At 44.2% G+C, this 27,404-nt stretch overlaps 1 long non-coding RNA gene across 1 annotated transcript in view; it reads left to right on the top strand.

Annotated features, from left to right (window-relative positions):
* LOC135228822 (uncharacterized) overlaps nt 1–13,066 on the top strand; it is a 36,144-nt gene extending 23,078 nt beyond the window's left edge. The window contains exons 2-3 of the long non-coding RNA XR_010319701.1: nt 4,762–4,907; nt 11,634–13,066. This is a non-coding gene — a long non-coding RNA (uncharacterized LOC135228822). The remainder of the gene's footprint in view (nt 1–4,761; nt 4,908–11,633) is intronic.
* Nucleotides 13,067–27,404: the final 14,338 nt, after the last annotated feature.

Genomic DNA, 27,404 nt, shown 5'->3' with positions numbered 1-27,404 from the left:
CAATAACCTCACCCTCCTGCCCTTGTACCCAGCTGTAGCAGTAGCCCCTGCCCACCTTCCTATTTATACCCCCCCCCAAAAATTTATACCCCAACCACCTATTTTTTAAATTAACTCCACCTCACTGTTTCCACGTGTAAACGTGTGTCCCTCCTGGGACGTGGCCAAGCACACTAAAATTCTGCCCGGGTTCCTGCTTGGCGTATCCTCAGCAGGAGGCAGAGGGATCCTGTTAAGATGTAAGGCGAATTACATCCCCGCTCTGTTCAAAACCCTCCAGTACCTTCAAATGCACCCACACTCCTTAAACGCTGGCAATGCCTTACTGTCCCAGGTGGCTCTCCTATCAGGATGCACCTACCTACCTCTTGCTCCCACACCTCTTCAAGTGGCGCACAGGTAGGGGGGAGCAAGTCAAGCCGGGAGCACTCCGGGACAAGAGAATGGCATCTAACAAGCCCTGTGAGAGACCATGGTCTGATTAAGGAGCGAGGGTGTCTGGGGCCACTCGGTGCCAGGCAGGCACTGTTCCAGGAGCTACGGATACGTGGGCAGAGGGGGAGAAGAGCCATGATTGCTGCCTGGCTGAGGGAGGACATTTGAGAAGGACCTGGAGGAGGTCAGGGAGTGAGCCAGACGAGTCCCAGGGGAAGAGAGTTGCAGACAGAAAAAAGCCTGTGCCAAGATCCTCAGGTGGGAGTGGGCTGGGGTGTTTCAGAAAGGGCGAGTAAGCCAGTGTGGCTGGATCATCGTGAGCAAGGGAGAGATTGGGAGAGACGGCGACCGGAGAGGAAAGGGGCAGGACCACCTTGGGCTCTGTGAGCCACTGTGAGGGCTCTGGCTTTGCCTCTGGGGGAGATGGGAGCCCATTGGAGGGTTTGGAACAGAAGCGATGGGGCCTGGGACCTGACTCATTTTGAGACAGCCCAGCAGCTTCAGCAGTCCCTCTGTGGGGCCAAGGCTCCAGGCTGATTCTGGGCTTTGCAGGGCGAGGAAGGGAGGGAAGGTCAGACTCAAGTCCTTTCCCCAGTGAATGGGCCCCACATTGTGGGGTCAAATTTGGGAGCCCTATTTTTATCCGGAAAGCGGGAAACCCTGGTGGCGTAGTGGTTGAGTGCTACTGCTGCTAAAGAAAAGGTCAGCAGTTCGAATCCACCTTGTGCTCCTTGGAAACTCTTTGGGGCATTCTACTCTGTCCTATAGGGTCGCTATGAGTCGGAATCCACTGGACGACAACAGGTTTTTTTAACCTGAAAATGGAGGTACTGGTGCCCCTTCTCCCTGGTCCTTTCCTCCGGCTACCCCCTTGTGGTCCCCCACCCCACCGTTCCTTTGGGTTCTTATCCACAAAAGCCTCACCTGTCTCCTTTCGTATGGTACTATGGCTTGATGGCTAATCAGCAAAGGAGCCAGTCCCTTATCAAGGATACATGCCCCTTCCTTCCATGAAGGATAAGAGGCCCTCAGGCCAGGTTAGTAGGATAGGTAAGAAATAATTTTATCATCCTTCATTTCAAATAGGGGAGACTTTTCTATTGCAAGTTAAATACCAAAGAGAAAGTAAAACACCCAACAGGCTAAAGCCCGAGGGGACGCTATGGGTCTGTGCAACTGAAAGGACTGCAGGAAGTTGCTGGCTTCAGGCACAGCGAAATCCAGGATTTGGTTCTCTTGAGGCTGGTCTTCCTGCTCCAGCTTCCCCAGGGTTTAGAAGAGAGGAGCCACGTGACCTGCCTTATGTTGTAAACAGCCCAGCAGCTTCAGCTGTCCATCTTTGGGGCCAAGGCGGCAGACTGCCTCTGGGCTTTGCAGGGTGAGGGAGGAAGGGTCAGACTGAAGCCTGGTGTCCCACAGATCCAGAGCTGCAGAGGGAGAGAAGCCTGGAGATGGGCAGAGGGTCCCCTGGAGTATGGAGCAGAGTTCTGATGGGCACATGCCTGAGGAGACTCTGAGAGTCCATGGGAAGGACCCCTGGAAAGGGTTAATGGTGGTAACCACGCCCAGCAGGGCTCAAGCAGGACTAGGAATAGAACCTGTCCCTGCCTGCCCACTGGAACGGAAAACCTTAGGATCCAGGAGCCATGGGGTAGAGTACTCAGCAGTGAGGAAACATTCATGCTACCCTGAAAGCTGCTCTGGTCCCACTGAGCAAATCTTAAAAGCAAGGCTTGAAAGGAACATACTGTTTCCAGGAATCTTAAGAGCATCCCGGGAGAAGACAAAAATATCAGGTACCCAAGGTAAAAGTCACCATGTCTGACATCCAGTCTGAAAGAACCAGGCTGTGGCCTACCAGCGTGCCGTGTACCCTCGGGATGTGTGAGTGAGTAATAAAGTTCTTTATCTCCATTTGCGTGTCTTGTGTTTGTGGTTGAAGCGTGATTTTCCATCTGGGGCAATATACATAACCTGGGCTGTGGGCGATTGCTGCCTGTCTCCTTCCTCCTGGGGTGACCTATAACCTACCTACTGCCGTCGAGTCGATTCCGACTCATAGCGACCCTATAGCTGAGTTAAAATCAAACACACGCAGGACAACGATGGGGTCCAGAGACAGCAGACGAATAAATGCCTCAACCTCCCATCCTTTGGAGAGACAATTCTGTCGAATGAATGGAGCGAAAGGAATGAACGGAAAAAAGGGTGGAAAAATGAGCACTGACTAGATAAACTGTTGTTGCTTATCTCTGAAGAAGAATGACAGTGGTGTGTGAAGGAATACTTGCACATCTCACTCCGTATTTCTATATTATGTGAATCGTTTATCATGAGAGTGTATCCAAGTGTTAGACGAGTAATAAAATTAAAATCCTTAAGAAGATTTCAATGAACTTTACTTAGATTTTTGCATGGGGAAGGATTTTCCTAAACATACTAGCAATGGAATAACAGTAACAGATAGCATTTAGCGGGTGATTACCATGGTCTAGCCACTGTTCTAAGCTCATTAGCTTAACCTGATTTAGCTCATTTCATCCTGAAATGCACCAACGTTTTCACTGTAGTTGTCTTTAGTGGTGAGATAATGGTTGATTTTTGTTGTCTTCTCCAAACTTGCCTGTATTTCCTCTATTTAGTCCAGCCAATATGTATCACATCTGTAGGCAGAAAAAATGCTTAAGAAACTTACTCAGCACTTGTTGTTGAGAAAAACTTCTAATTAGCTCCCAAGTGGACAACTTTGCTGGAGTTTTAATTATCCTGTTCATTGGAGGCCACATTCATCCTCTGAAATTTCTTCTAATCAGCACGTTTTCTTGATGCAATTAGGAGGCCTGTGCTGAGACGAAGCCCCCGAAGTCTTAGAGCTGTGGGGTCAAGGCTCCGGCCTTGGGGCCAAAGAGATGGGGCAGCCTGCGGAATAGCTGTCCCTGTCTCTGTGGCTTTGGGCTGCTTCTCAAAACAACGCTTTCTAAATTTTACCCATGGTGCTCATCCTACATTGGAAATTATTCCTCCAGAGGCCAGCCGATAGTTTGTTTCATCACCATTTCATCAATATTACATAATGCAAAATTGTTTTCTTCCACCCCTTCCAAGTACTCACATGTAAATGCTTATGTGCCAGTGAACACAAAACATACACGAATGCACAGACAGGTACTCAGGAGGCATTCAGGAAATAACACCCCCTCCTCTCCATAGCCCCAGTCCTAGCCCCAACACTGTGTAGCAGTCAGGGCCTTTGCCTCTCTGAATCGGACAAGACTTCTTGGAAACATATGAAATATATTTAAAAAACCCATTAGGCATAATCTGTAATGACCAAGGCTAAGAGGTGACATGGCCAGGGCGTACAAATTCAAGGAAGGTGATGGCTACATACACGAGGACTTGTTTGCCGGTTTCCGGATACTTAACATTTTTCTTGAACTTCTGAGCTTCAAGCCGGTATAGCCACCTGAACTTGGATGTCCCTACAGGCGCCTCAAACATCATCAGCCCCCAACTGACTCTTCGTCTGGGTCCCCTACTCCAAACGTTCGTCCTTCTCCTTTGCTCTTTGTCTTGGTGAGAGGCATTTCTACAGCCTCGCACTCTCTCATCCCACCTCCCATTCAGCCAATTCCCCTAAATATGTTCTATCCATCCTCACCACTTCCACCCTAGGCCAGGGTGGCATCACCTCTTATCTGTACAACTAGAACAGCCTCCTCATCTTCACAGATTCCTGGGTCCCTTCTGTGGAGCTTCTGCTTGAATAGACCAGGGTGGGGCACTCCCAGGGATGGATTACCCAATAAGCAAGGTAAGCACGTGTTTAGGGCATAAACAAAACAGGGGCACCAGTTGTCCTAAGCACAGACCTATAGATGCCAAGCAGACAAGACACAAGGAAAAGTGAGCATCACAGCAGAAGGGAACTGGGAGGGCACTAAATGAAATTGATACCAGCTCCAGTGTGTGAGAATGTGCCAGCTGGAAATAAAGCTCATGAAGGGCCATGGGGGCACCCACGAGCAAGGTTATTCAAGCTATGAGGCCCCTACCACTTCAACACTTTTGTTGACATCTGCCCCCTCCCGTGTAATTGAAACTCCTTTTTTTTTTTTTTTTTTTTTTAATCTCGGCAGGTCTCTTGGGAGTATACTATTTCTTTCTTATAAATAAGAGGTGGGGGTGAGCTGTCGAGTCTAAGTCTTGCTACATTCACCCAATATGCAACTGGATCCAACAGGAGCGGTTACTGGGCAAGGATGGATTATATTAATAGATAACAGACCTCTGCTTCATTCTGATTGACCCACCTTGTACATCCAGGTCTGCTGATCCAGCAACTCCAGCCAGAAGGGCCAGCAATGCTCTTTGCCGTGATACAAACACAAAGGTATGTTCTCGCGCACGTCCTGGTAAACGACCAACGGGAACTCCAGTCCCAGATGACATGCAAAATTGAGGGAACTCGAGTAAGTGGACCGTTACAATGAATTCAATCAAGTTACTTTTTAGTCGTATAGCATTTAGGTACAGAGTTGTGTCCTAAGTTTTGTAAACAATGATATTTATAACTTTAAGTTTAAAATATGTTTGGCATACATGCAGATGCAATCTAATATACTTTAATAAAATACTAACATGGGTAATAATTTAGTATAATACTAACAGAGCAAATGTCCAAAAAATGCTGGAAATATCAATATTTATCTAACACAAAAAGTTTTCATTTATGCATCAAGTGAGTTTCATTCTTTATTGTCTGATGCTCAGGACACAGTGCTTGGTATTACTCTATATACGCTACTAAATGAGGTATCAGGCACATTAAGAAGGTGCAAAATTCTATATTTATTTGTTGTGCAAATACGTTTCTGCTTTGCAACAATGAGTGCGTGTCTAAATTTGTCATCCGAGAGAGCAACAAAGGGCATTTATCAGAACATTACATTTATATTTTATCGGAATATTTACATATCTCTGTGTAAGGAAATTGGACAGTTCCTAGGGGAAATAAATGAATATTTAGATAATAAGAATTATGTAAATGTATTTTATTTTCCATTTCCCTTCAGACTGACTTTCTTTTAAGAAATTTATTGATATTGTTATGACTTGCAAGTCGAGAAATGGTGCTATTGTTACATCGATGATGTACGTATCTCTGAACATGGGAGTCAAATGATTACACAAAGAAAAAATGTACATTTTATAAATTTTGTATACCATAACAATTATATATTCCTTTTCATTTTGGACCGATCAGGCATAACCTCACGTTTAGTTCTCTCTCCTCGACCACATAAGAGAGTGCCAACGGCACTATAATGAAGTGGCTCATGACGTATCAGTTCCTGTCCCGTGCAAAGTGACCCAAAACGCATTTTCAGTTTGAGTATACCTGGCACTATAATCAAGTGACCCATGACGTATCGGGTCCCGTCCTGTGCAGAGCGACCCAAAACGCATTCTCAGATTGAGAATACCTTTGTACTTGCATCATGCTCTTTGCTATCACTCTCGCCCCCATTGGGTATCTGCAGTAGGCCAATGAACCGTGAAGATGCAGCATCGAAGGGTGGAAAGTGAGTGCACAAGTTTTTAAACATTATTTCAAGATGAAAAACTCATGGAGATCTGCAAAGGGGCCAACAACAAACACTGTATGACAAACGAATGAAATTATTTCTGGCTCCCTTGTAAAGTACTATTTCTTTTGAGTATCTCAGACCTGAAGAAAAAAATTACGTTCCAAATAAATTTTTTTACTTACAGATTTCAATAAATTTTTGTGTTACCTTCCAAATTTGAATGCGAATTTTGCTTTTGTAAATTTTCCTTGTTTTATGTTTTATTTATTTTCAATCATTCAAATTCATTTGCTACAGTGGAACCAAATTTAAAACGTGACATATGTTATATCCAAGGAAAATGAAATGACAGCAACAAACTGGAGGAGGGCAGGAACAAAATCTCACAGAAGATAAAAAGAAAAAGATTTGTGAATCCCTAAAGACAATTCCAAACTCAACTTCCTTTCTAAAATGTAATAAATCTCCCATTGATGCTCGAGTTTAATGGGTGCAAATCGTTGTACTAGTACCACTAGTGTTGAAATTACTAATAACAATATGAATATAGCAGAAATTGTTCCAAATTTTGCATCCATTCCTGGCTGTAGTAAAAAAAAAATATTAATACTGGTGCAGAAAGTGAAAATATTTTCGAATCTGAAATTGCTGCATCTGCAGACCCCATGAATAACAAATACAGATCCTGCCTTGTGGAAAAAATTTTTCTTCTAATAATGCAAATTATTGGATCTAAAGATAGCCCAGTGTTTGTCAACATCACAGTGAACCATTTGAAAATTTGTGTTGAAAATTTCTGAATGGTAAACAAACAAGGTTGTGTAGCCAGACCATATTTCTAGGGTGCAAAACTAATGGTGAAAATTATAAGAGGGAGTGCCTACTGTATTCTCCATTAGTCAGCTCTGTATATTGTTTTGTTTGCAGACTATCCAGTCCTAAATCATTTAGTTCTCGATTTGGTGCAACTGGAATATGATTGATAAACATGAAAACAGTTCAATTCACAGAGATTGCACGTTGTCATATTTAAACCGAAGACATGGTTTTGACTTAACTCACGAACTGGAAACACAAATTAATGGAGAACGTCAGTATTGGAAAGCTGTTTTGCGATACATGGTTGCATCATTATAACAATCGCTGAACACCGTCTATCTTTTCAAGGAAGAAATGAAGTGTTTGAATCCCCACAAAACGGAAATTTGGGGGGTTTACTTGAACTTGTTGCTTAGCTTGATCCGTTTTTAGCAGGTCACGTCTCAAAATATGGTAACAGAGGAAAGGGCAACCCATCGTATATGTCTAAAACAACATGTGAAGAATTAATAAACTTAATAGGTAATAAAGTTTGATCAACTCTTTTCAGTGAAATAAGTATAGCTCAATATTTCAGTTTATCTGTAGATTCCACTCCTGATCTTTCTCATACAGATCAGCTAAGTACTGCTTTAAGATACATATCTGCAACAGATGGAGAACCTGTTGAGTGATTTATCACATTGACTAGCTTAAAAAGTCATACCAGTGGACAAATTGCAAATCAAGTACTTCATTTTTTATGTGAAGTCTGCAAAATTGATTTTTCTAAGTGCAGATGCCAGTCCTACATGCTGCCAATATGTCAAGGTGTTATAAAGGCATGCAACGGAAAATTTTAAAACATAATGAATATGCCATTTTCATATCATGTGCTGTGCGTTCCCTTAATCTTGTAGGACGTAGCAAAGTAGGTCGTTGTTTGGAAGCAGTTGATTTTTTTTTTTCTGCTGTTCAGTTACTCAACACATTTTTTGCTGCCTGTACTCACGGACGGTCAGTTCTTAAAACATATTGAGGCAATAATCAAGTATTAAAATGTCTTTCTAACACACCTTGGGAACCGCGTGCTGTAGCAATGAGTGCAATCCTGGAATAGTACGCTTAGATTCTAGATGACTTAGAAAACATTGCTTGAAGACCAGACACAAAAAGGAGATATCGAAAGAGAAGCCGAAAACATTGCCAACAAAACGCAAACACTAGAGTATGTATTTATGTTGGTTATGAAGAATGATAAATTGCAGCACTTTTGTCAGATGAGTCAAGCTCTCCAAGATTCAGAAGTAAATTTAAAGGCATACACAGACCTCTACCAGTCATTAACAGGGTATGTACATAATTTAAGAGAAGCTTTTGAAAATGTTGAAAACAGAAAAAAACAAATACTGCCAAATACTGATTATCAAGCAGTTCACCATCGCAGAAGCATTAGGAAAAAAAAAGCAAATGACGGAAGTAGTCCAGAAATATTGAGTGCCAGAGATGAATTTCACATAACCACACACTACACCAACATCTAAACATCAGTATCCTAGGCATTAGTGAGCTGAAATGGACTGGTATTGGCCATTGTGAACCGGACAACCATATAGCCTACTACGCTGGGAATGACAACTCGAAGAGGAAAGGTGTTGCATTCATCGTCAAAAAGAACGTTTCAAGATCTATCCTGAAGTACCGTGCTGTCAGTGGTAGGATAATATCCATACGCCTACGAGGAAGACCAGTTAATATGACTGTTGTTCAAATTTACACACCAACCACTAGGGCCAAAGATGAAGAAATAGAAGATTTATATCAGCTGCTGCAGTCTGAAATTGATTGAACATGCAATCAAGATGCACGATAATTACTGGCGATTGGAACGCGAAAGTTGGAAACAAAGAAGAAAGATCAGCAGCTGGAAAACATGGCCTTGGTGATAGAAACAATGCCAGAGATTGAATGACAGGATTTTGCAAGACCAACGACTTCTTCATTGCAAATACCTTCTTTCATCAACATAAACGGCAACTATACACGTGGACCTCGCCAGATGGAACACACAGAAATCAAATTGACTACATCTGTGGAAAGAGACGATGGAAAAGCTCAATATCATCGGTCAGAACAAGGCCAGGGGCCGACTGTGGAATAGACCATCAATTGCTCACATGCAAGTTCAAGCTGAAACTGAAGTAAATCAGAGCAAGTCCACGAGACAAAAATATGACCTTGAGTATATCCCACCTGTATCTAGAGACCATCTGAAGAATAGATTTGACGCATTGAACACCAGTGACCGAAGGCCAGATGAGTTTTGGAAGGACATCAAGGACATTATCCATGAAGACAGCAAGAGGTCACTGAAAACACAGGAAAGAAAGAAAAGACCAAGATGGATGTCAAAGACTCTGAAACTTGCTCTTGAGTGTCGAGCAGCTCAAGCAAAAGGAAGAATTGATGAAGTAAAAGAACTGAACAGAAGATTTCAAAGGGCCTCTCGAGAAGACAGAGAGAAGTGTTATAATGACATGTGCAAAGAGCTGGAGATGGAAAACCAAAAGGGAAGAACACGCTCGGCGTTTCTCAGGCTGAAAGAACTGAAGAAAAAATTCAAGCCTCGAGTTGCAATAGTGAAGGATTCTATGGGGGAAAATATTAAATGGTGCAGGAAGGATCAAAAGAAGATGAAAGGAGTACACAGAGTCATTATACCAAAAAGAATTAGTCGATATTCAACCATTTCAAGAGGTGGCATATGATCACGAACCGATGGTACTGAAGGAAGAAGTCCAAGCTGCTCTGAAGGCATTGGCGAAAAACAAGGCTCCAGGAATTGATGGAATATCCATTGAAATGTTTCAACAAACAGATGCAGCGCTGGAGGTGCTCACTCGTCTATGCCAAGAAATATGGAAGACAGCTTCCTAGCCAACTGACTGGAAGAGATCCATATTTATGCCTATTCGCAAGAAAGGGGATCCAACCGAATGTGGAAATTATAGAACAATACCATTAATATCGCACGCAACCAAAATTTTGCTGAAGGTCATTCAAAAACGGCTGAAGCAGTGTATCGACAGGGAACTGCCAGAAGTTCAGGCTGGCTTCAGAAGAGGACGTAGAACCAGGGATATCATTGCTGATGTCAGATGGCTCCTGCCTGAAAGCAGAGGATACCAGAAGGATGTTTACCTGCGTTTTATTGATTATGCAAAGGCATTCGACTGTGTGGATCGTAACAAATTATGAATGACACGGCGAAGAATGGGAATTCCGGAACACTTAATTGTGCTCATGAGGAACCTTTACATAGATCAAGAGGCAGTTGTTCGGACAGAACAAGGGGATACTGATTGGTTTAAAGTCAGGAAGGGTGTGTCTCAGGGTTGTATTCTTTCACCATACCTATTTAATCTGAATGCTGAACAAATACCCCGAGAAGCTGGACTGTACGAGGAAGAACGGGGCATCAGGATTGGAGGAAAACTCATTAACAACCCGCGTTATGCAGATGACACAGGCTTGCTTGCTGAAAGTGAAGAGGACTTGAAGCACTTACCAATGAAGATCAAAGACCACAGCCTTCAGTATGGATTACACCTCAACATAAAGAAAACAAAAATCCTCCCAACTGGACCAATGAGCAACATCATGATAAACGCAGAAAAGATTGAAGTTGTCAAGGATTTCATTTTACTTGGATCCACAATCAACAGCCATGGAAGCAGCAGTCGAGAAATCAAAAGACGCATTGCACTGGGCAAATCTGCTGCAAAGGACCTCTTCAAAGTGTTGAAGAGCAAAGATGTCACCCTGAAGACTAAGGTGCGCCTGACCCAAGCCATGGTATTTTCAATCGCATCATATGCATGTGAAAGCTGGACAATGAATAAGGAAGACCGAAGAAGAGTTGGCGCCTTTGAATTGTGGTGTTGGCGAAGAATATTGAATATACCATGGACTGCCAAAAGAACGAACGAATCTGTCTTGGAAGAAGTGCGGCCAGAATGGTCCTTAGAGGCAAGGATGGCGAGACACTTTGGACGTGTTGTCAGGAGGGATGCGTCCCTAGAGAAGGACATCATCCTTGGCAGAGTACAGGGTCAGCGGAAAAGAGGGAGACCCTCAACGAGGTGGATTGACACAGTGGCTGGAACAATGGGCTCAAGCATAACAACGATTGTAAGGCTGGCGCAGGACGGGGCAGTGTTTTGTTCTGTTGTGCATAGGATCGCTATGAGTCGGAACCGACTCGACGGCACCTAACAACAACAACGCCAACACCAACATTATTGAAACGCTTGAATATTGCATGGAAAGAAGGATGAGAATGCATGAAATTCTTTCAAATTTATTTTCCTTCTTAAAAAATGTGAATGTTTCTGATATTGGTTGAATGGACACGGGGAACACAGGGTGGAGAGTCGGAATGTGCTGTCTCGTTAAGGGGAGAGCAGCTGGGAGTGCACGGCAGGGTGCGTATGGCTTTTTGTAAAGAGAGACTGACTTGATTTGTAAACTTTCACCTAAAGCACAATAAATAAATTAAAAAAAAAATGTGAATATTTCTGATGAAGAATGCATGAAGACATCCAAGAAATCAGTGCAGGCTTATCCCAATGACAAATACAAACCTTTACGGAGAAGTGAGACAATTTCATTCCTACATGAGAACTAAGGTTACTGATTCAGGAAAGATAAATTTTACTCACGTAGGCATGTGTGATTCCATACTACAAGATAAAATACAATGCATATTTCCCAATGTTGAAACTGCTTCATACATTTTCCTAACTTTAGTGACCACAAACTGCACAACAGAACGCTCATTTTCGTCGCTAAAGAGACTAAAAAACCCTTAGCATACAACGATGATTCAAGAAAGACTGGACTCATTACCCTTATTATGTACGGAAGTGGACATTGTTCGGCAGCTTAATTGGGATGAAATCATTGAAGAATTTGTAAGAGCAAAGAATAAAAAGAAATGTTTTTAATTATAACGTGTTAGAGACGAAAGATCTAAAAACAAAATACAGGAATTTGTTATAATATTTGTTTTCTGATCATTAAATTTTTCTTTTGTGACATCTTTTCATTTGTTCACTTATAATTCAAGTGTTTATTAGAAAGCAAACATCAAAATTGAAGCATGAGCCATTTAAAGTAAAACTGGTGAAAATCAATTTTTTGTCATGGGAGAGCAACAAAACTTCACATTGATTGTCGAAACAACTAAGTTCACTGGTTCAGTTTCTTTGTTGTAGAATATGTGGAGCACTCCTTTTTAAAAAAACTTTGTTTGCTAAAAATTAAGTTCCCACTTAACAATTTTTATACAAGTTGTTCCAGGACATTGGTTACATTTTTCGCAACGTGTCAATATTCTCATTATTTCTGTGCCTTTTTGTTCTATTTCTGTTAATACAGCTTCTCTGCCCCTCCTTAGCTTGTCATCTTTGTTTTAGGGTTGTTTTAGTGTTGACTGTTTGGTCTCATACAGCTGATATATTTAAGGAAGCACAGTATTCACGGGTGACATTGTTTATTTTATAAGCCAATCTATTGTTTGGATGACAGGTGACCACCAGGAGTGGCTTCAGTTCCAAGTTCAAAGGATAACTTAAGGGGGTAGTCTCGGCGGTTCCTCTAGTCTCTATTGGTCCAGGAAGTCTCGCCGTTTTCGTGAATTTGATTTTCATTCTGCATTTTCTCTGTTTCTGTCCGGGACCTTCTATTGTGTCCCTGGTCAGAATGGTTGGTGGTGGTATCCTGGTACCCTCTAGTTCTTCTGGTCTTAGGCTACACGAGGCTGTGGCTTATATGGACCCTGAAGGCACAGTGGTTAAGAGCTTGGTGGTCAGCCAAAAGGCCCGAATTTCGATTCCACCAACTGCTCCTTGCAAACCCTGTGGGGCAGTTCTACTCTGTCCTGTAGGGTCACTATGAGTCGGAATCGACTCGACGGCAATGGGTATTAGTCCTGCGGACTAGTTTCTTCTTTGAGTCTTTGGTTTCTTTCTTTTTCTTTTGTTCCAGATGAGTAGAGACCAATAGTTGTATCTTAGATGGCCACTTGCAAGCCTTTAAGACCCCAGACGCTGCTCACCAAACTAGGATGTAGAACATTATCTTTACCAACTATGTTATGCCAATTGACCGAGTTGTCCCTCAAGACTATGGCTCCAAGCCTTCAAACCTAGGAATTCAATCCCGCGAGGTGTTTGGTTATGTCTAGGAAGTATCTGTAACTGTGCTGCAGTGAAAATGGCATGGCAGTGGCATCTGACCTCCTCTAACGTCACATGGGAGAAGGAGAATCAAGATCAACAGCCCAAGGCTGATTCCTGTGAGGCAGAGGTCAGACACGCCTCCTCCTCCTGCCATCTTTACCAAGTCTGACACCAACCGTCCCTCCCGTGGCACTCTGTACTTCTCTGCTGGGTTCGATAATTCACTGCAATGGCCACACAGAACTCACAGCTCATACTCATAGTCATGAGGTTTATTAGGGAAGTAACAGGTTACAGTTCAGATTCGGGAACACTCTTCCATCAGGACAGGCCCTCCGCTCTCTGGCCCTTGGCAGGGCAAGTGTTACAAAGCTCGTTTAGCTCTGCCAACAAGTGCCCAGAGGCACCCCACTCTGCCACCAAGCCTCCTGCCCGAAAGCACTCAACTTTCTTACTCTGTGGGCTGACAAGCCCACTGTGCTGTCTCCTGTCAGTCTCCTGTGGTCTCCTGCCGGTCTCCTGGTTCTGCTGGTCTTCTGATTCTGCTGCCGCTGTTTCTCTGCCACTGCTTCTCGTTGTCTTCAGTGTTACAGATTTTCTCTCTCGCTCACTTTGTCCCAGGAGCTTCTCAGCCCAGGGATCCTGGGTTCAAAGGATGTGCTTCACTCTTGACTCTTCTTCCTTGATGGTGGTGAGATGCTCCCTTTCCTGCCTCTGGGATGGTTCGTTTGAAGCCTAGCAGGATGGCAAAACTGACCAATCCCTTCATTAGGTTTCCAGAGACCTTATTTGCATAGTCCCACCCCCACACGGGTGCCATGAACTTTATTTGCATTATTAGCAAGCTATCCAATCCCCTTGGCTGGCCAGAGTTACCATATTTGCATAGTCCCACTCAATCATTCGGGTGGGAGTTACAAGACCACGGAGAGAAAAGCCATATAAAACGATCCATTGCACCGAAGCCCCCTATGTGGTTTATTATCTACACGAATATATATACAGAGCACAGAAACACGTATATACGTATGCTGACAGATGCACCTGTACGTTCACACCCATACACTCGTATGTATCCTCCTATACACATACACACCCTGGTGGCACAGTGGTTAAGAGCTTGGCTGCTAAACAAAAGGTCGGCCGTTCGAATCCACCAGCCGCTCCTTGGAAAACCTGCGGGGCAGCTCTACTCTGTCTTATAGAGTCACTATGAGTCGGAATCGACTACTCAATGGCAACGGGTTTGGTTTCTTTACACAGGTATGTACATGTCTACATATGTAACCACAAACATATTTTTTGGTCGTTATTATTTTTGTTGTAAAATTGTATGTTATAGCCTTTACCAAAACTGTCCCTTATTCTTACATACATCTTACTGTCTTCATTTACCTTGGACAAGTTGTGCAAATTTCACCCATATTGGGTATTGCCTTTCTCATCACCAAAAATAACTAGAAAGTGATTCCCCATTCCTCACCCTCCAATCCGTGGGAACCATCAAGAATGTTGCTTTCCTTGTGTATACCTATTCTTGACTTTTTATAAAAGTAAGACCACACAATATTTGTCCTTTTGTGATTGACTTATTTCACCCAGCATAATGTCCTCCAGATTCATCCCCGTTATGTTTTGTGGACTCCTCGTTATTCTTTATAGCTGCATTTTATTCCATCGTATGTATGTACCAGAATTTGTTTATCCATTCCTCTCTTGATGGGCACCTAGGTTGTGTCCACCTTTTTGCTATTGCGAATAACGCTGCAATGAACATAGGTGTGCATACGCCTATTCCTGTCATTACTCTTATATCTCTAGGATATATACCTAGGAATGGGATCGTGGGATCTTATGGTATTTCTATTTTTAGCTTTTGGAGGAAGCGCCGTGCTGTTTTCCATACTGGTTGCAACATTTTACAATCCCGCCAGCAATATATCAGAGTTCCAATCCTCCCACAACCTCCCCAGTATTTGTTCATTTCTGTTTTTTCAATCATTGCCATTTTTGTAGGGGTGAGGTGGTATCACAGGGTAGTTTTGATTTGCACTACTCGGGTTAATGTCAAAAAGAACATTTCAAAATCTATCCTGAAGTACAACGCTGTCAGTGACAGGATAATATCCATACACCTACAAGGAAGACCTGTTAGTACGACTATTATTCAAGTTTGTGTGCCACCCACTAAGGACAAAGATGAAGAAATTTAAGATTTTTACAAGTTCTGCAGTCAGAAATCGATCACACATACAATCAGGATGCATTGATAATTACTGGTGATTGGAATGCTAAAGTTGGAAACAAAGAAGAAGAATCGGTAGTTGGAAAATATGGCCTTGGTGATAGAAACGATGCCAGAGATGGAATGATAAAATTTTGCAAGACTGACAACTTCTTCATTGTAAATACACTTTTCCCAGCAACATAAAAGCACATACACGTGGGCCCCAATGGATGGAATACACAGGAATCAAATAGACTACTGTGATGGTTAAGATTGTGTGTCCACTTGGCTGGGCCATGATTCTCAGTGTTTATATGTGATCACCCCCTTGATGGGATCTGCTGTGAGTGGCCGGTCCGTTGAAAGGGCGTTTCCTTGGGCGTGCGGCCTGCATCCAAATAAAAGTGGACGTTCTGGCTTTTGCCTGTTCTGGATCCTGCAGCTGCCTCCTGTTCGTCTGACTTCTGGTTCTTGGGACTTGAACTAGCAGCTTACCTGCCGATCTTGGGATTCATCGATCTTCACAGCCCGTGAGAAAGAGCCCTGCTCTCTGACCTACCAATGTTGGGTTTGTCAGCCCCTGCCAGATACTTGAATCAGGAGAAGCCTTGTGGTCTTGCCTGCTAATCTTGGGATTTGTCAATCTTCACAGCCTGTGAACAAGGGCCCTGCTCACTGACCTGCCGGTCTTGGGTTTGCCAGCCCCTGAGGCTATGTGAATCAGGAGAAGCCTTTATGCTGACCATGGACTTGGGACATTCCAGCCTCTACAATTGCGTGAGCTGTTTCCTTGATATAAATCTCTCTCTCTCTCTCACTATATATATGCTGTACTGGTTTTGCTTCTCTAGAGAACCCACCCTGAGACAGAATCCTTCCCTATTGCAACTTGAGGCTTGAATTTTTTTCTTGAGTTCTTTCAACTTGAGAAATGCTAAATGTCTTCTTCCTTTTTGGTTTCCTAACTCCAGGTCTTTGCACATGACATCATAATACTTTACTTTGTCTTCTCAAGCCGCCCTTTGAAATCTTCTGTTCAGCTCTTTTTCTTCATCATTTCTTGGGTTCACTTCAGCTACTGGACGTTCAAGAGCAAGTTTCAGAGTCTCTTCTGACATCCATTTTGGTCTTTTCTTTCTTTCCTGTCTTTTTAATGACATCTTGCTTTCTTCATGTGTGATCAACCTTGTGTCATTCCACAACTCATCTGGTCTTTGTTCATGGGTGTTCAACACATCAAACGTATTCTTGAGACGGTCTCTAAATTCGGGTGGGATATACTGAAGGTCGTACTTTGGCTCTCACGGGCTTGTTCTAATTTTCTTCAGCTTCAACTTCGACTTGCATATGAACAATTGATGATCTGTTCCACAGTTGGCCCGTGACCTTGTTTTGACTGATGATATTGACCTTTTCCATTGTGAAGGATTCTATGGGCAAAATACTGAACAATGCAGGAAGATCCAAAGAAGATGGAAGGAATACAAAGAGCCACTGGACCAAAGAGGATTGGTTGACATTCAACCGTATCAGGAGGTAGCATACAATCAAGAGCTGATGGTACTGAAGGAAGAAGTCTAAGCTGTACTGAAGACATTGGGAAAAAGCAAGGTACCGGGAATTGACGAAATACCAATTGAGCTGTTTCAACAAACAGATGCAGCGCTGGAAGTGCCGACTAGTCTATGCCAAGAAATTTGGAAGACAGCTACCTGGCCAACTGACGGGAAGAGACCCATATTTATGCCTATTCCCAAGAAAGGTGATGCAACTGAATGTGTAAATTTTTGAAAAATATCCTTAATGTCACATGCAAGCAAAATATTGCTGAAGATCATTCAAAAGCAGCTGCAGCAGTATATTGACAGGAAACCGCCAGAAATTCAAGCCGGATTCAGAAAAGGACGTGGAATGAGGGATATCATTGCTGATGTCAGATGGCATTCGACTGTGTCGATCATAGCAGATTATGGACAACATTGCAAAGAATGAGGATTCCAGACCACTTAATTGTGCTCACGAGGAACCTGTACATAGATCAAGAGGCAGTCGTTCGGGAAGAACAAGAGAATACTGTGTGGTTTAAAGTCAGGAATGTTTTCCGTCAGGGTTGTATCCTTCCACTATACTTATTCAATCTGTACGCTGAGCAATTAATCCTAGAAGCTTGAGTGTACGAAGAATAACGGGCCATTGCTATAAATTGACCTCTGAGCACTGCTTTTGCTGCGTCCCAAAGGTTCTGGTAGGATATGCTTTCATTCTCGTTTGAGTCTATGAATTTCTTTATTCCGTCATTAATTTCTTCTATAACCCAATAGTTTTTGAGCACAGTGTTGTTCAGTTTCCATGTGTTTGATTTATTTTCCTTGCTTTTTCTGTTATTGATTTCTACTTTTATGGCTTTATGGTCAGGAAAGAGGCTTCATAGTATTTTGATGTTTTGGATTCTGTTAAGGCTTGCTTAATGGCCTAATATGTGGTCTATTCTGGAGAATGTCCCATGTGCGTCGGGGGAAAAAAGTATACTTGGCTGCTGTTGGGTCGATGTGTTTTTATTCTCATTTGATTCTAGGAATTTTTTGATTTCATCTTTGATTTCTTCTATTATCCTGTGGTTTTTAAACAGGGTGTTATTCAGTTTCCATGTAATTGATTTTTTTTCTCTTGCTCTACTTGTCGTTAATTTCTACATTAATGGTGGTGTGGTCAGAGAAGATACTTTGTACTATCTCAGTGTTTTGGATTTTGTTGAGGGTTGCTTTGTGGCCCGAGATGTAGTCTATTCTGGAGAGCGTTCCATGTGCTTTGGAAAAGAATGTGTGCATTGCAGCCTTTGGGTGGAGTGTTCTATATATGTCTGTGAATTCAAGTTGGCTGATTGTGTCCTTTATATCGTCTGTATCTTTGTTGAGTTTCTTTCTAGGTATTCTGGCCTTTAACGATAGTAGTGTGTTGAAGTCTCCTACCATTTTCATGGAACCGTCAATTTCTCTTTTCAGTGCTGTTAAGGTTTGTTTTACGTATTTTTTAGCCCTGTCATTGGGTGTGTAGATATTTATTATGGTTATGTCTTTATGATGGATCATCCCTTTAATCATTATATAGTGCCCTTCTTTGTTTATTATGATGGATTTTGTTTTAAAGTCTATTTTATCTGAGATTAGAATTGCCACTCCTGTTCTTTTTTGGTAGCTGTTTGCTTCATATATATATTTTTTCCCATCCTTTGATTTTTAATAAATTTACATCTTTGTTTCTAAGGTGTGTCTCTTGTAGAGAGCATATTAATGGATCCTGTTTTTTTTTTTTTTTTAATCCATTCTGTCACACTCTCTGTCTCTTTATGAGTGCATGTAGGCCATTTACCTTCAGCGTAGTTATTGATAGGTGCGAGTTTACTGCTGTCATTTTGTGGGTTTTTTTCTTTTTTTAATGGTGCTGATATTTTCTTTGTTCTTACCCTCCTGTGCTCAATTCCTTTCGTTTGTGGATTTTTTTTTTCATTTGTTTTGTTTTTGTAGATTTTCTTTTTACTGGGACTTTATGTTTTTCTTCTTTATTTTGTTGAGTAGGTTTGTTAGCTTTCTTTGTGGTTACCTTGAAATTTACCGTTATCTTCCTGGGTTTGAACCAGTCTATTATTACTTACTTGGTATTGTCTTGCCTTCCTCTCCATTAGAAAGTTCTGTACCTACGCCATTTATTCCCTCTTTTATTGTTCCGACATTGTTATCATTTACAGATTAACCTCTTTGGTCCCCTCTTGTAAATCTTTTGGTTTTGAATAGTCCTTGAGAGTTCATTTCCTAGGTCGGTATCTGGCTAGTGCAATCTTGCGTCCTAGATTCAGGCTGTTGTTTGATGTTGTTAGTCCTCAGACTGAAGGACTCCCTTTAATATTTCTTGCAAGTTTCATTTGGTTTTTTATATATTCCCTTAATTTCTGTTTTCCTGGAAATTTCCTAATTTCGTCATGATATTTGAACTAGAGTTTTGCAAGATACATTATTCTTGGCTGGCAATTTTTTTCTTTCAAAGTCTTATATGTGTCATCCCATTGCCTCCTTGCCTGCATGACTTTTCATTTTTCTCAAGCTGCTGTCAGGATTCTTTGTCTTTGGTTTTAGCGAGTGTGATCATGATATGCCTTGGTGATTTTCTTTTGGGGTCTATCCAATATCGCGTTCATTGAGCTTTCATGATATTAGGGAAGTTTTCTGCCAGCAATTCTTCAATTATCCTCTCTGTGTTTTCGGTTTTCTCCCCCTGTTCTGGAAGTCTGATCACTCACAAAATTTTGCTTTAGATTGTATCCTACATCGTTCTCAGGGTTTCTTCATTTTTCTTTGTTCTTTTTTCTGATTTTTCCTCAAACAAAGTAGTATTCCAGCATTTGTCTTCAATTTTGCTGATCTTGTCTTCCACTGTTTCAAACCTGCTCCTCAGACCTTCTATGACACTGTCCATTTCTGAAATCTTGTTGTTTATCTTTTGGATTTCTTAATTGTTGTTTTCGTATGATTTCTAGTTGTGAATTTATTTTGACATTTTGTTCCTGTATTGTTTTCCTGAATTTTTTGCACTGTTTTGTCTGTATTTTCCATGAATTTGTCTGCCTTTTTCATGAATTTGTCTATTTTTTCCTCATTTTTGTCTGCTTTTTGCTTCAACCCTTGGATGACTCTGAGTATTAGAGATATGAATTCCCTATCGCATAGTTCCAGTGCATTTGCTTCTACTGGAAAGTTGTCTGGTGTTTCATTTTGATGCCTACCAGAACCATCCTGTCCTGTTTTTTTCCTAATATGCTTTTGATATTGTCTGTTGTCTTTGGGACATTCAGTAGTTATTTTCTTCATTTAACGATTGAAGGTTTGTTTGTTTCGTCCTGCTTTTTTGCTTGGTTTGGTTATGTCTGAGCAGGTGGGCTGTGCATTCTTTGTTGTTTGCTCATCTGTGGGCAGGATACATTTCACTTCCTTGTCTAATGGGCAGGGCCAGTTGCTCAGCTATGGTGGAGCAGGGCAGGTCCATTGGGTGCTCTGTCTCCTGCTGGGAGTTCCATGAAGCTGTTTTCCCCTACGCCCTGTCCGCCGATCTCTGACAGGAGTCCAAGATGGCGAATCCATGCTGCATTGGCTGATAGGGAACCTCCACTCGTGTCTCCCCTCACTCTTTGTTCTTTGTTAGTTTCTTATTCCATTCGGTGCTTGGTTGAGTTCTTTCCCTGTTCATTTGACACTCAGGGTTCCGGGATTGACGTTTGTCTCTGTTTTATTTAGTTTTTCAGGTCTTTGCTGTGGAGGGACGGTGTGGTGTTTCCATCTATAGCGCTACGTTGGCCCTGCGTCTTGGTAAACCCAGTGCCGTCTTTTGATCATCATCATAAGTTCTCAATTTTTAGGAGGTCCCAGTTGTCTAATTTATCTTCTGTCATTTGTGCATTTCCAGTTGTGTTTGATAGACCATTTATACTAAAAATTAGATCCCCTGGTTTTGACCCTATGTTATCATCCAGGAATTTTGTAGTTTTGACTTTAACATTTAGGTCTTCGATCCATTTTGTGTTAGATTTTGTGCATGGTGTGAAGTATGGATCCTGATTATTTTTATGTGTAGGGTCATCCAGTTTTGCCAGCATCATTTGTTAAAGAGACTGTTTCTTCCCGGTCGAATGGACTTTGGCCCTTAGATGGATGGATTTACTTCTGTGTTCTCAATTCTGTTCCATTGGTCTATACGCCTGTCATTGAACCAGTACCAGGCTGTTTTGATTACAGTGGCTGCATGCTAAGTTTTGAGATTGGGAAGTGAGGAGCTTCCTACTTTGCCCTTCTTCAATATTGCTTTAGCTATTGGGACCTCCTTCCTTTCCGTATAAAGTTGGAGATTAGTTTTTCCATTTCATTAAGGAACATTGTTGGGGTTTGGATTGGGATTGCGTTATACGTATAGATTGCTTTTGGCAGTTGTCTTAGTCATCTGGAAACCCTGGTGGCGTAGTGGTTAAGTGCTACGGCTGCTAACCAAGATGTCGACAGTTTGAATCCGCCCGGCACTTCTTGGAAACTCTATCAGGCAGTTCTACTCTGTCCTACAGGGTCTCTATGAGTTGGAATCGACTCGACGGCAGTGGGTTTTTTAGTGGGTCTTAGTCATCTAGTGCTGCTGTAACAGAAATACCACAAGTGGTATATAAATAAACAAAAGTTTATTCCATCACAGTCTAGTAGAGTAGGAGTCCAAATTCAGGGCATCAGCTCCAGGGTAAGGCTTTCTGCCTCTGTCGACCCTGGAGGAAGGTCCTTGTCATCAATCTTCCCCTGGTTGAGGAGCTTCTCGGGCGCAGGGAACCTGGTTCTAAAGGATGTGCTCTGCTCCCGGTGCTGTTTTCTTGGTGGTATGAGGTCCCTAACTGTCTACTTGCTTCCCTTTCCTTTCATCTCTTGTAAGATAAAAGGTGGTGCAGGCCACACCCCTGTGAAACTCCCTTTACATTGGATCAGGGATGTTACATCCCACCCTAATCCTCTTTAACATAATCTAATTTTGCCTCATTAACCACAGGCAGAGATTAGGATTTACAACACATAGGGAAGTTATATCAATCACAAAATGACAACCACACAATACTGGGCATCACGGCCTAACCAAATTGACGTGTATTTTGGGGGAGGGGGGCACAGTTCAATCCATGACACTAGTATTGACATTTTCATGATGTTTACGTCTGTCAATCCATGAGCATGGAATGCTTTCTTTTTTTCCCCCATTTGTATAGATCTATTTTTATTAATTGCAGCAGCGTTTTATAATGTTCCTTGTATAAGTCTTTTATGTCCCTGGTTAGGTTTATTGCTAGGTGTTTTATCCTTTTGGGGGCTATTGTACATGGTATCAATTTCTTGATTTCCTTTTTGTAGCCCTCCTTGTTAGTGTAGAGGAACCCAGTTGATTTTTGTGTCTTGATCTTGTACCCTGCCACTTTGCTGTATCCTTCTGTTAGTTCCAGTAACTTTCTTGGGGAGTCTCTGGGATTTTCTATTTTTTTAGGGTCATATGGTGGAATATTCTTTTTTTAGAAAATGTGGTATATAGTAAACATTTTAGTACCCTGCATCCACTGAAAATTTTGTGATCCAGTTCATCTCATTCTGCTAAAAAGGCATAAACCACTTTTGTGTTCAATCACTAATATCATAAAAAAAAAAACAAAAAAAAGTTTTTTTTTTTTTTTGTTTAAAAAGAAGTTACATCATGGCTAGCTAAGACACCCATAAAAAAAACCAAACCCGTTGCCATCGAGTCAACTTCAACTCATAGCGACCCTATAGGATAGAGTAGAACTGCCCATAGAGTTTCCAAGGAGCCCCTGGCAGATTCGAACTGCTGACCTTTTGGTTAGCAGCAGTAGCACTGAACGACTACACCACCAGAGTGTCCAGCTGAGACACATGCACACACACAGACATACATATATTTATGTATATATATACATGTGCATATCTATAACTCACATATCTCATTCAAATTCGTGAGTAATCAGAGGACGAGGCACCACAGATTATCAGTGTTTAGGGCCCTCACATGCCTTAATCTGGCGCTGGGCACTCCTTCCTTGGCACGGGGGAAGAGGACAGCAGAGGCTGGCCTAATATGGACCACACGGTGGGCCCAACCCTACCCACCAGGACAGGGGCCTAGCCTGGCTTTGTGCCCTTGGTCTTCTCTGAGCCTTGCTAGGACACCCTTGGCCTGGACTACCCTCCCACCCCACCGCCAGCCCTTGTGGCAGTTTAAAGGCAGCAGCCAGGGCAGGGAAAGGACAAGCCCTAGGGCAGTGTCTTAGTCATCTAGTGTTGCTATGACAGAAATACCACAAGTGGATGGCTTTAACAAAGAGAAGTTTATTCTCTCACAGTCCAGTAGGCTAGAAGTCTGAATTCAGGGCACCAGCTCCAGGGGAAGGCTTCCTCTCTCTCTGGGCTCTGGTGGAAGGTCCTCATCATCAGTCTTGCCTTGGTCTGGGAGCATCTCAGTGCAGGAAGCTCAGGTTCAAAGGACACGCTCTGCTCCCGGCACTGCTTTCTTGGTGGTGTGCGGTCCCCTGTCTCTCTGCTGGCTTCTCTCTTTTATATCTCAAAAGAGATTGGCTTAAGACACTGTCTAATCTTGTAGACCTCATCAATATAACTGCCACCAAGCCATCGTATTACATCATAGTGATGGGATTTGCAACACATAGGGAAATCACATCAGATGATAAAATGGTAGACAATCATACAATCATACAAGGAAATCATGACCTAGCCAAGTTGACAGATGTTTTTGGGGGACACAACTCAATCCATGACAGGCAGATTCTCTGAGCTGCCCAGCTGGTCCTCAAAGCACTGCCTGTGTGGCCCATCCATGGCCCTTCTGATGGGGCCCAACCCCTTCTCACCTCACCTCACTCCCCCCAGCTGACTCCCTAGACCCATATTTTCTGATTATGGGCCTTTAGATTCCAGAGGGGATTCCAAAGGTGAACTCCTAGAAAGCCTGTCAGGTCACAGCCCAACCCCGGGACAGCACCTCTCTGCCCCGACTGTATGCTGCACCCCGCCCCGCAACAGACAGGAGGCTGAGACATGGGTTCCCGGGTAAGGCCGAGTGGTTGCCGTGGTGACAGGGGTACAGGGCGCCTGCCCAGGGTGGAGGAGGCAGCTCCTTAACCACTTCCCCTGTGCTGAGCGGGGCTGCCGCCTACAGCCCAGCAACCCGTTAGGTGGGAGTGGGGTGGGGAGGCCGGCACAGCTGAGCTGAGCTGAGCTCTGCTGAGGCAGCGGGATGCGGGGAGCCCCACCCGTGGCCTCTGCTGACCACCCAAGCACAGACTCCCCCCCATCCTGGGCCCTGAGCTCACGGGGCCCTCCTCTCCTGCAGCTGGAGCAAGGGGGGCCTCTGGAATCCTCATGCTTTTCAGTCACCTCAGCCAGTCACCCACCAGCTGGTTCCTCCACACTCGAGGCCCCTCCCGTGCCCCAGCCCTTAGCGCCTCCTGTCAGCTCAGCTCTGCGGTGGCTGGGGACCCCCACACCTCTGCACAAAAGGGGTCTCTGCCCAACACCTCCGCTTCCCCTGCCCCGAGCCCCAGCCCCACCCCAGGGCAACAATGGTATTTCCCAAGCAGCCACCCAGCCTTCCTCTGCCCAACACCTCCGCTTCCCCTGCCCCGAGCCCCAGCCCCACCCCAGGGCAACAATGGTATTTCCCAAGCAGCCACCCAGCCTTCCCCTTCCCAGGCACCGTTCCCACCCCTCCCATCAGCATGCGGTCAAGTGCCCGGCTTCTGGGCTCTGCTCCCACCCAGCCCCACAGGCCCCTGGGGATGGGTGACGGCCCTGGGTGGGCAGCTGCATGGCATTCATCCGGTCACCCTCCGGACCTGTCCTCTCTGGACCCTGTGGAGGCCCTCCTTGGCCCTGTCTATGGGCCCAGCCTGTCCTTTCTCTGGCCCCCATGGCCCTGTGATTGCACGGTATTGTCATCATGCCTCTAGGGGTGTCTCCCCATTCGCTTCTTAACCCCCCCTGCACATCTGCAGGCTCCGGGCAGACAGAGCCCAGTCCACGCCCCATCGCCCTGGCTGGGGGGCTCTCCCTCCTCCCTGGTCCCTGAAAGCTCCATGAGCTACCAGCCCCTGGCCCACTTCCCCGGGGCTGTCACTCCTGTCCCTCACAGACAGTAAAGCCATCGTGGACGGGAACCTCAAGCTGATCCTGGGGCTCACCTGGACCCTGATCCTGCACTACTCCATCTCCGTGCCCATGTGGGATGAGGAGGAGGATGAGGAGGCCAAGAAGCAGACACCCAAGCAGAGGCTCCTGGGCTGGATCCAGAACAAGCTGCCACAGCTGCCCATCACCAAATTCAGTCGGGAGTGGCAGAGCAGCCGCCCCCTGGGTGCCCCGGTTGATAGCTGTGCCCTGGGGTAAGACGGGGCAGGGACTGACGCAGTGCCCACTGTGGTCAGGGCAGGGGGACAGTTCTGTGAGGTCCTGAGGCCCTCGGGCTCACAGCTCTCTCCTCCCTGCAGGCCTGTGTCCTGAGTGGGACACCTGGGATGCCAGCAAGCCCGTGAACAATGGGCTGGAGGCCATGCAGCAGGCCGATGACTGGGTGGGCATTCCTTAGGGCAGGGACCTGGTTTAAAATGGCTCCAGTACCTTTGCTACCTCAGTAGTGCCCTTCTAAGCAATGATCCAATCACAAAAGTTTCATGGAATCAGTGGCATTTGAGCCTTGTCTTCAGGGAAGAGTCAAGCTTGAATATATGACAAAGATGGAGAGGTCTTTTATTTTCAGTTGTTTTATTACGGAAATGGCACATCTACACAAAAGTAGAGAGAACAGTATGAAAACCTCATCTACCCTTCACCCAGCTCCAAGAGTTGTCAATGGTTGGGCGCTAACACTTAAAGCAATGAAAGAAGAGGCACTCACCTGAGTTTGCTCAAATAAAGGGTGCTCCCTGTAGGGCTATATGGAGCTGGAGGGGGTGTTGTTGGACACCAAGCAGCTATTATTTTTATCGCTGTCTCTCTTGTTCTCGCTCCCGTTTTTTCTGTCTCTGTAGCCATGTGGAATTCATTCATCTGATTTAACTACCACCTCACCTTCCCTGCCTTCTGCCCAAGTGATCGACCTGGAATCTCCATCTGAGCTTCCTGCACTCCAACACTCCCATCAAGGAGTGCCCCTCCGGTGGCCTCTTTGAGGCAGAAGGCGGGGCCTTCACCTAGGCATGATGAGGGAGCCGGTAAGGGCCACGAGGTGAGAAGAGCAGACAAGGGTGAGAATAACTGCTTAGTGTTTTTTTCTTCATGCCTCGTGAATTTTTTTTTTTTTTTGGCTTAAATAATACAAAAATATATTGCTGACTGAACACAAGTCCAGAGGGAGACGGTCATGGGGTTGGTTTAGTCGTCCAATGAAAAGTCCATCAAGGACCGAGGCCTCCTCCTTTTTGACCCTTTTAACACTCAAGTTCATAGAAATAAGTTGGGTGGTGGGGATGGGTCATCCCTTCGTATGCGTGAATAGGTGTAACACATTGTATTAAAATGAATTGTTTTTGTGCTTTATCACCCAGGCTCATTTGTGGGCTCCTGTAGGGCAGGGACCATGTCTTACACTTTTCTGTATCCCCAGTGCCAAGAGCAGTGCTTGGTACACACAAGGTACTCATTCATTCATTCATTCAAGAAATACTTACTGCTAAGTGCTATGACGGAGGGAAACACAGGGATCCATGGCACTTAGCCCAGCCGGTGCGGTAGGAGCGTGGTCAGAGAATGCCTTCTTGTGATCATTACACCTGAACTGAGTCCTCAGATCAGAGAGGCCTCAACCTGGAAGGATATTGAAAGCTTTCATTCCATTAACAAGTGAGGTCTGAAGATATTCCTGAGCCAAAGCTTATGGTGGTTCATGGTTCAGGTCAATTAACATTTATTGGGCATCTATTCTGTGCCAGGTGCTGGGGTGACAGAGATAAATCGCAGTTCTTGCCTTCAAGGAGCCTCTAGGCCAGTTAGGGACACAGAAGAGCGGTGGGAAAGGGCTTGTCTGCACAGGCTTCTGGGACCAAGTGGCCCTTTAGCTGAGATTCAGAGGACGAGGAGGAGTCAGCTGGGCCAGAAGCTGGAAGGGGGGCAGGTCCTGAAGCACTTTAGTGAGGATGGTGAGCTGGATGAGGCCCCAGTGCTGCTGCTGCTTCAGTTTGCACTGTTGTGTCTCAGCCGGACTCTGGGGCATTTTCCGGTGATGAGGGAATTCACTTTCTGGGATGGCTCTGCCTGCTACCCGTTCACTTTATCTAGTTTGGACTTGGGGAGCTCCCTGTATTTCCATCCCTGCTGGTTCCTCGGCCAGCGACTTGGCTGACATAATGCTTTGTTTGGGTCATCTCGTGACCTGCTTCCCGTCAGTGTCCGTGACTCTGACACTGATTCAGTTAGTGAACAGCACTGTCCATGAGGGGACAGAGAAACATCCACAAATGCCCCAGAACTGCTCTGTCTCTGAAACCCTTAGCATTCATTCCAGCTCTCTGACCACAGA

This window comes from Loxodonta africana, chromosome X, assembly GCF_030014295.1.
Source record: "Loxodonta africana isolate mLoxAfr1 chromosome X, mLoxAfr1.hap2, whole genome shotgun sequence".
Taxonomy (NCBI): Eukaryota; Metazoa; Chordata; class Mammalia; order Proboscidea; family Elephantidae; genus Loxodonta; species Loxodonta africana.
The sequence above is the reverse complement of the archived record's forward strand: the minus strand, read 5'-3'. Positions and strand labels throughout refer to the sequence as shown.